Below are 9,599 nucleotides of genomic sequence, written 5' to 3' on the forward strand. Positions count from 1 at the left end.
CAGCTGGGCTGAACTTTGGCAGGACACATCCAGGAGAGAGCTTCACTGACACTTCCTCCATAGAATCTGGAGTGGGAAGGCACCAGAATTGTCCCTGCGTTTGCAGGGAAGGTGACCGAGTGCTCGCACAGGTGAGGACAGTGGCAAGGCAGGGTGGCTCCCCGGCCAGCCTGGCTCTGTGTCACGGGCTCCTCTGGTCAGCAGGACAAATGTGAGGGGTTTAACAACATTCCTCTGTGGGAACAAAGGGGGGAAAAGGGGGAAAAAAAGGGGTTTAAAAAGCCGTGCTGCCGACAGTTACACTGGGAGAATGGAAAGTACAGCTTGGGAAGAGCCTGCATCCTGCCTTATTTAAAGATACGGCTGAGCTAAGAGGGTCTGGAGCCAGACTCTTTCCCTGCCTAAAGGAATATCCCTTCAGAGGAAGGCAGGCAGAGCTGGCTGCCTTTGTTTGGGCTAACAGAAACGTGGTCTGGCCACTTGGAGGATCAGACAGATGTTAATGGTGTGTTTTGCAGTCAAACACCCGAAAATCAGCTCCTTTCAAAAATAAAACTGGTGAGAAATGTCCATTGCAGCGAACAGGAGGAGAGCTCTGAAAGAAGCCAGTGAATTTTTTTTTTAATTGCCTCAACTCCAGGACTTAATGAGTTGCCAGTATCCCTTTACCAGGCCTTCTCACCATTCCCATCCTGTCCAGCTGTGCCCATCAGGGTGCAGTCTGGATGAAAAGGGGATCAAAGGCTGCATTCATTGCTGTCCGGGCTCTAATTTAAATTTAACTCCAGCGTGCTTTATTTTGAGCTGCAGACTTTCTAGGTAATGACATTTTCTGATTAACTGTTGAAATTACTAATGAATTAAAGGCAGCAGTCTGTCCTCGGGTTGCAAAAGCTGTAATAACAAGCTGCTAAAAATAATACAGAGCTTGATTTATACCCACAAAAGCAGAGAAATCCAGAGTTACCCTGAGAGCATTGTCCTTTGCCATCTCCAGCCTTTTAAAGCACTGCAGAAAAATGGGTTTTTGGGGGTTTTACAGCCACAGGGGAGGGTGAAGCCCCTGGGCCCAATCCCCAGTGTCTGCCTGGGCTGGATCCTTACTGGGAGCTTCATCTGTTTTCAGAGCAAGCACAAAACCTTCTATGAGGCCTTGCTACTGCTAGCACTGTCACTCTCTTCAACCTGAAAATCTCAAGGAATTTCCCCCTTTTCTACACCAAATAAATTAACTAAATAAAAAAAAAAAAAAAAAAAAAAAAAAAAAACAAAAAAAAAAAAAAAAAACCACCCAACTCCCTAACAAAAGCTTCCTCGAAGTAAAGATTTATGTTTAAATTTATGTTTAAATTTATGTTTAAATTGTGAAAAGACAGACTGGAAGCCAGCATCTGTTTCAGCTGTTCCTTTTCTATGGAAGGTGCCTGGCTACTGCTGGGATAGTGACACTGGGTTGTTTTTTTTTTTTTTTTTAATGTTTGTGTTCTTTTTGAGCTATTCTTTTCTACTGACTACATTTGCTGATGTAGAAACTCTTAGAATACGAGTTCTGAAATCGTCCACCACGGTTATACGCAAAAACCAAATTTTCCAAAGTCTGATACAGGAGTTGGATGTATGTGTTTTTTTCTGATAAATCACAATTAATCTAAGTTAGTGCTGGGTGATAACATAATGAGGATATTGACATTGGGTATAATACTCCATTGATCAGCTTACTTTCAGAATTTTGTGTTGTTTAAACAGCTTGAATTCCAGTCCTTGTAGTTATGATGTTCTTACAAAGAAAATCACATATTTTTGCATGTGTCTAACACTACTACCACCACCACAGTGTCAGAACAGCTCTTCAGTGCTCTACAAATGGGCAGAGTCGACAAATTCGAAATTGTGCTGCGGGAGGGCACCGAGTACATCTGTCCTGGTCATTTTAAAGGTGGTAATTCAACATTTCCCTGCCACATCAGCAGCCTGTGGCTAACTGCTGACTGCAGCCAGGGCACAGAGATAGCCTGACTTAGTGCTGATAGGCTGAAAAAGGAGAAAGTCAATGTTATTGCTTATCCTTTCCTGGGTGTCTCATCCTGCTTTAAAATAATTGGGGCTTTTTGCAGGGCTTCGGTTGAGGCTTTTGGGGGGGGGTTTGTTTTGACAGCTGTTTAATTTTGTAATATTTGGGGTTCAGATATAAAAGAGTTTAAATTAATTTAAAGGAGATTTTTTTTTTTGAAGTGAGAATATATTTGTTCTCAGATAATTTTTGAGGGGTTTAAGGTGTTTGAATCCCTGAGTTCAGGCAGAGAACCTGTGTTTGCTGGCACAGGAACAGGGACAACAGTGGACAAGAGAACCCTCTCCATGTGCCAGGGGTGTCCTGGAGCAGCTGAGGACATTGTGACTCCTGTGCCTGGGTCCTGCAGATGCCACTCAGGGACAGGGGGCCTTCCTAAACCCGGCTTAAAACTTGTCTTTGGACATAGGACACCCTCAGAAATATTCATAATGGAGTTACATATACACGTGTGTATAAACATGGACATTTACCTGAGTGAGCATTGAAGCATTGGCTGTGTTGGCAGTGGGGTGATGTGGCACTGCCCCTCCAGACTCTCTGCCAGAGCCGTGTTCCCCCCAGAATCTCCAGTTTGCTCCCTGCAGCTTCTGTCCCCCAACAGCCAGCACGCAAACCGGGCTCCTGCAGGTGTCATGAAGCAAATGGAATTTAATGGAATCCAATGGAATTTAACACCAGGGTGACTGGCAGGGGGTTGCTGCCTTGGTGCTGTTATTCTTTTTCACCTCCCATTGATTGGGAAGTTCAATTTCTGGATTTCAGCAGAGCTGCTGGGTAGGGCTCCTTGCAGGGCACACTGTGGTGTACTTTAGGACCTTGGTTTAAGTCCCATTTACATGTAAGGGAACACCAGAGGATGTGAAATGGGTGGGAAATGCCCTGTCTTTTCAGAAAGCTTTGAGGTGTCAGTGATGGATGAGATGTGAAGAACAGGGAGCCCAGAGTCCCTGGGTTTGGTGCATCCTGCAGGGAAAGGGCTGAGGTGTGGGGAATGCTGGCAGAGCCCCTGCTGTGGCCTCCTGGGGTCAGTCCTGGTGTTCCTCACCTCTGGGAGACTTTCCAGAGCATGTTGAGGCTAAAAATGGGGTTGAAATAAAGTTCTACACCCCAGGAGGGACCGCTGCTGCTCCAAACCCTCCTGTGCCACACCACAGGGACAAGATGCAAAAATGTACAGTTGTATCTCCTCACTCTCCTCCTTTTCCTTGCAATGGGTCAAAAAATATCAAAATTCCTCAGAGCCCAACCCAGGACTGGCTGTGTGCTTGCATCTCTAGTAAGGGGTGTCTTTTCAGTAAAAAAAAAAAAAAAATTATTGCAGATATTCAAATGCTTCCTTGCAAGAAATATTCCAAACACCTTGTTAAAATGTGACCAGAGCAGCGATCCCCTCCTGAACAAAGACCCCCATGTTTTGCTTAAGCATGAGAGACTTTTGGATGGCTGAATGAGCTGCTGGAAAATCAGATTAAAAAAACCTTGAATGAAGGTTTTTTAATGAATGCAGCCCGGTACCAAGCTATGAAAATTCACCTGGGTGCTTTGCAGCTGAAAACATTCATTTCCAGGGGTTTTCCTTTGTGCCCAGGACAGACTGGCTGGGTGATGACTGCAAGGCTCAGTTGCAAATCTCAGTTTCCTTGCTGCACTCAGGTCTCTGGACAGCACATCAAAGGCTCAGGGCTGGCAGACCCAGTTATGAGGTGTGCAGTTATTCACAGGTGAGCACTCTGGGCTGGGCTCAGCACCTGAAACATTCCTGAAGTGACACCAGCTTCAAATGAAGAGATTCAGTTTTAAATTGGGAACCCCTGGGAGGTGCTGAGGCCCTGGCACAGGGTGCCCAGAGAAGGTGTGGATGCCCAATCCCTGGAAGTGTCCAAGGCCAGGCTGGAGAGGGTTTGGAGCAGCCTGGGACAGTGGAAGGTGTCCCTGCCCTTGGCATTATTCCATACATATTCCAACCAACAGGTATTTCAGCTCAAGGTTTTTCCTTGGCATGCTTAAAAGAAGGACTAACTGGGCTGAACCCCCCAAAAAAGGAAAAAAAAAATGAAAAAAGAAATGTGTTTATTAGTTACACTGAAATCCTTTCTGTCACCTGCACCACTTCCATGTAAAAATGCAGTGTTGGTTTATTCCAGAGGCACTTGGGATACACTTCCCTTGCAGGACCAAGAAGGGCTGGCCTGGCAGAGGTCACCTGCTCACTAAAGAACCCCGTGGCTCAGCCACCAAAATCTGAGGGGGTTAATTATTTCAGCCCATTTATTTGCTGTACAAGGGTTCTGTTGGGTTTAGTTTAACAGCCTGGACAGACAGCCACAGTTTAAAAAGCAGCATCCCAGCCAGACTCCCCTGGGATGAGTTATCCTGAGCCTGGCTGCCAGAGCCCAGGCAAGCATCTTGCTCTGTGCCCCGGGGTCAGTGCCTGTGGCTGCAGGGGAGAGGCAGAACATTCCTGAGCCGGGGATGCTGCACGGGGAGCGCACACTCTCCAGATGTTCCAGCTCAGGGCGTGGCTGCAAAAGCTCCCTGGCCGCTCTCAGCTGTCAAGACAGAGCCCAGAGGAGGGGAAGAGCAAATTCCTGCCTCTCTGCTCCAAACTGGGGGCTTGGGGTCACAGCATCGGCAGCCCCCAGCTGGAACCAGGCCCAGAATGTGCATTTCACAGGGAAACTCTGCTGCACACTGCACAGCCTCCCTCCCACTGCTCTGTGCAAAACAATCTTCACAGAAACTTCATCTAGTTTTGTGTATTTGTATGTAAATACTGAGATGGGGTGTGTTGAATGGCAGTGAGTTTTACATCTCTCGTGTCCCACCATTCATCTAGGCTGATAATGGAATAAAATCTTTTAAAATGCCCCTCAGCTGCCCCCCGTGTCCGTAAAAGCCAAGAAAACCAACACAGCTCCTTTGCATCCCACCGTGTTCCAGCCCAGGAAAGGCTCCCTTTCCACACTGACACAAATCCCCCTCAAATCCCTGTTTCTCTCCAGGTTATTTTCCCTTTCTTGCTTATTTTCCAGTCTCAGGAGAGTCTCTCTTCCAATCTCAAGCCTCCCAACACCTTGGTTCAAGGAGCACAAAGCAGGAGGAGCTCCAGGACCATTTGTTCCAACTTCCCCCTGCAGCAGAATAGAAAAAAAAAATCATATTTGGTGAAATCATATTTCCTATGAGATTTTGCTGCTCTTTCTCCTATTACAGAGATGGGTTTGTTGCCCCCAGCTCTCACTGTGGCTGCTGCAGGCACTTGGGCTCTGATCCCAGGGGTTCCAGGGGGAAAGCTGCTTCAAACACTCAGGGGGAGAGAGGTTCCAGTCAGCACATCCTTGTAAATTCTTCAGTGGAAAACTGGAAGGCAGCTCCTGAATGCTCCAAATAAAATTTTTGGATATTTTACCGACAGACTTTCTAGAAAGAAGAAGAAGAAAAAACCAACACAGATAAAACCACAGCTCTGGGTTTGCATATTTACACGGTTACAGGATGGAGCTTGAGTATCAGGGTGATTATCACAAAACCCAGTGGGCTTTTCATTCCTGCACCTGTTTCTGCAGCAAGCACATTCTCCCTTGAATCAGCACTGATCCACCTGGCTGATGAGCACTGAGTGCCATGAAATATTTGGCAGGGGAGAGGAATTACTCATGAAGACTCTGGCTTTGACAGCACTTTCAGACCCTGTCTGCTCCGAAGTGGCCAAAAGGGATAACGTGACTCAGGCACTGGGAGGGCCCTCCTGCCTATCAAAAAGAACATCTTAGTCCTTGGCCCAAGGCAAAACAAGCAGAAAAAGGATTTTTTTTCCTCGTTTTCCCTTAAGAAAATGGAAAGAAAAAAAAAAAAAAGGTGAGGAAAAGTGGAAATTTTCCAGGTAGAAATCCATTTTGATTTAGGTGAAATGTACATTTTTGAGTTGAGTCTGTGGCTAGAAACCATAGCTATTTAGCCTGACTGCAGAAGCCTAGGCTCAGAGAAACTGCTTCAATGAAGGACAGAGATAAGGGGGGGAGACAGAGGGTGATAGAGAGAGACAGAGACTGCTGTGAGAGCAAGTCAACCTGACCTAGGAATTCTTTCTGATAGAGAAGAACTAGCGGCAAATGTCACGTGAAATTCCTAAAAATGAATATGTATGAACCTACTGTGAAATCGCATGCATATGTATCTGAGAGGGGATAAAAAGGGACCTGAAGTTCCCAGAGGTACTCATGTCATTTTAGGGGAAGGATTCCCACATACCTCCAGCGCTGCAATAAACACACCGGCTTCACAACTTTCACAAAAGTTGTGGAGTTTTCGGCTATTTCTCCGCAAAACAAAGGCTGCTAAAATTATCCTGCAAGTCAAGGAGCTGGTAAACTGCAGAAAATTCAGGAAAGAGCTCTGAGAGTGAAAAAAAGCTTTGAATGAGAAACTTTCCAGCGGAGGAGCTTGGTCCTTTCGGGGCTAGCAAAGGGAGGGCTGCGTGTGTGTGCCTGAGAGGGAGCCCAGGCTCGCAGACAAGGCCATAATGAGATCCAGGGCTGGGGAGCTGAATCCAGACAAATTCAGGCTGTAAAATAAGACACATATTTTTAACAGGGAGGGTAATTAAGCAGCACAGCAACCCAGCGAGGCACTGTGGCAAAGCCTCCTTCTTTGGGAACCTTCAAATCAAACTCAGATGTGTTTTTTGGGGGCCAGGCAGGAAGGAGGCTGGTGCTGGGTGTCAGCAGGAGAATCCAGAGGAAGCTTTGCCATCAGAATTTGGAGTTGCTGGAACAGAGAGAGGGGGAAGGTCCAGCAAAGCACACAGGGAGGGTTTTGGGTTTTGTTCAATCAGCTGATAGGGTCTGGTCAGCTCTCAGGAGCTCCACTGGAGCTTTTCCCAGCTCCATCCCTTCACCTGAGAGTGTTTTATCTCCTGCCAGAGGCAGCTCCACTCCTCCTGGCAGGAGGCTGAAGGAGCTTGGCATTGGGAAATGCAGAGGGACAGCACAGAGGAAGCTGGAGAACATGGAAAGGTGAAGGGCAAATGGGACAGTGAATCCAGGGATGTGTTTAAACACCTAGGGATTAGGTATTTATGTCACTGCAGGGTTTTGCCTCACTGGTATGACACAAGCACTCCTTTAGTCTGCCCCCTAACACACATTAAAACAGGAGGGGAGACAGGACAGGTGAGAAAAGTGGATGTGAACCTTGGAGTAAGTAAATTCTAAGCAGACCAAAGCCACACAAAAATAAAGCATAATATTTAAAACCAGTCAATTTTTACGGAAGTTTATTTTTAGAAGTAACCCTGGTAGTATCACAGGGTGATATACAAGCATTTGTATATCAAATGTATATCACTTTTTATACACAAGCATTACAACTGAAATGTTTGGGCAATCAATAGCCAAGGTTTTATCCAATCAAGCAGCCAAAAACAACATAAACAAATTAGTCACTCCTTTACCAAATTAGGGCCTCGTTTTCCCAAAACACAAAAATATGTGCAAAAAGCATAATTACATGAGCTTCATCTCCTAAATCTTGTGAATAAGATGCTAGCAGACCTGAGGGACACTGAAAGCAGAATACACATCCTCCCAGCCCATGCCAAATGTGCCTCAGTGCCAGCTGGTTGATTTCCAAATAGTGTAATATCAAAAATACAGAAAAGCCTGAAGAATCTTCCCAAAACGTTGGCAGTAATGACTTCTGAAGCATGTTCCAATCCCCACACTGAGTCAAACACCTAAATAAAAGATCTTATTTGCAAGCACATGTACTCAACATGAATGTATTCCCAGCTGTGCTTGTATACTTTACAGCAAGGTATTTTTCCTAGAATCCACTCTAGGCTTGCCCATATTTTCCTAATAGGACCCATATTTGTGGATATAGGGGAATTACAGGAAATCAGAACACAGAAATGCGTGTACTGGGGGGAAAAAAGCAAACCAAAAACCTTTGAAATGTGTGTTTCTCATCACACAAAAATCCACAGGCGTGTAAAAAAAATGAAAATAAAATCAACTAAGAATAAAACAAAACAAACAAAGAAACAACAACAAAAAATTTTAAAAAACCCAAACAAACAAACAAAAAAAACCCAAAACCAACCAAAACAAAAAACCAACCCAAAACCAAACCAAGCCCTTGTGCTGTGAAAGAAAGAGGCAGGTGCTAACAGGAAATGGAACCTTAAAATCCAGGGAAAAGCCAAAGTGCTTCCAGGAGATGTGGAGCTCCAGACACCCCCCGTTTCTGCAGCATTCCCGTGTTTTGGAGGAGCAGGAGAACCGCCAGACCCATCCCACCACTTGTTTCCTGTCTTTAAGGAAGAGTGGATCTACACACACATGCACGGGAATGTTTATTTTGGCAGAGTTTGTTTAACTGATTTTTTACGTTGGAAATGATGGGGGGGCTATCTTGCCAAAAATAAAAACAACCAAAACCAAGTAAACAAAACAAAACAAAAAACCCAAACAAAACAAAAAAAAAACCCAAACAAAACACCAAAAAACCCACAGACAAACAGAAAACAAACAAAAAACCGCCCCAAACCACCAAAAACAACAACAAAAAAACCACCCAAAACCCCAAAAACCCAACCAAAAAAAATCAAAACCCCAACCCACAACAAAACCCAAGCAGAGCCAAATAGCGAGGTTTGCAACTGAAGCATTTTATATATACATTTTATATAGATATATATATACAAACATATACATATATATATGTGTGTATATGTGTGTATATATAGATAATGATGTTTTTATAATTACTGACATCACTGTATTATTACTATTATTATTATTATCATCATTATCATCATCATCATCATCATGATGTATTAATTCCTGCATTACTGTGTGTCATGCACTGACATCACAATACAAAAAAACTCAGAGGTGATCAAACCTTTTTTCTTTTTTTAGGTATTTTTTTATTTTAGTTGGGTTTTGAATTTGTTTATGTGGGAAGTTGATTAGAGTTAGATAAGTTTTTCACGATTTGGTTTATATTTTTAAATTTTTTTTATATTATTTAGGATCTTTGTGTTTATTTTTGGATTAGTGGTTTTATTAGTTTTTTTGGAAGTTTTCGATTTTATTTTAGAGAAGCTGTAGATTGTATAGAGGAAGTTTATTAGATTAAATATTAGAATTTTTTTTTTAATATTTGGGGGAAATTGAATATTTTTAATAGGGATGTAATAGATTTAGAGGAGAAGAAGGAAAGTAAAGGTTGAAAAGTTTTATTTTTTGGGGTTTTTTAATAACCTGGGTGTATAATTATAGTTATGAATTATATTTGTAATAGATTTTAGTAATTTTTCAGTGGGAAATAATCTTTATTTTCATCACCATCGGCCCAAGAGATTTGCTGACACTCCTCAGATACAGTTTCAGGGAGGGAAAATTGTGTTTTCCCTGGTTTTAATCTTAGTGCGGACATCAGGGCCATCTCCTGGCCACTGCAGGCGCTGGCAGAACAGCAGTAATTTAGAAAAAAAAAATTAAAAAAAGCTTTTAAATTG

The sequence above is a fragment of the Molothrus ater genome, chromosome 2, assembly GCF_012460135.2.
Source record: "Molothrus ater isolate BHLD 08-10-18 breed brown headed cowbird chromosome 2, BPBGC_Mater_1.1, whole genome shotgun sequence".
NCBI lineage: Eukaryota > Metazoa > Chordata > Aves > Passeriformes > Icteridae > Molothrus > Molothrus ater.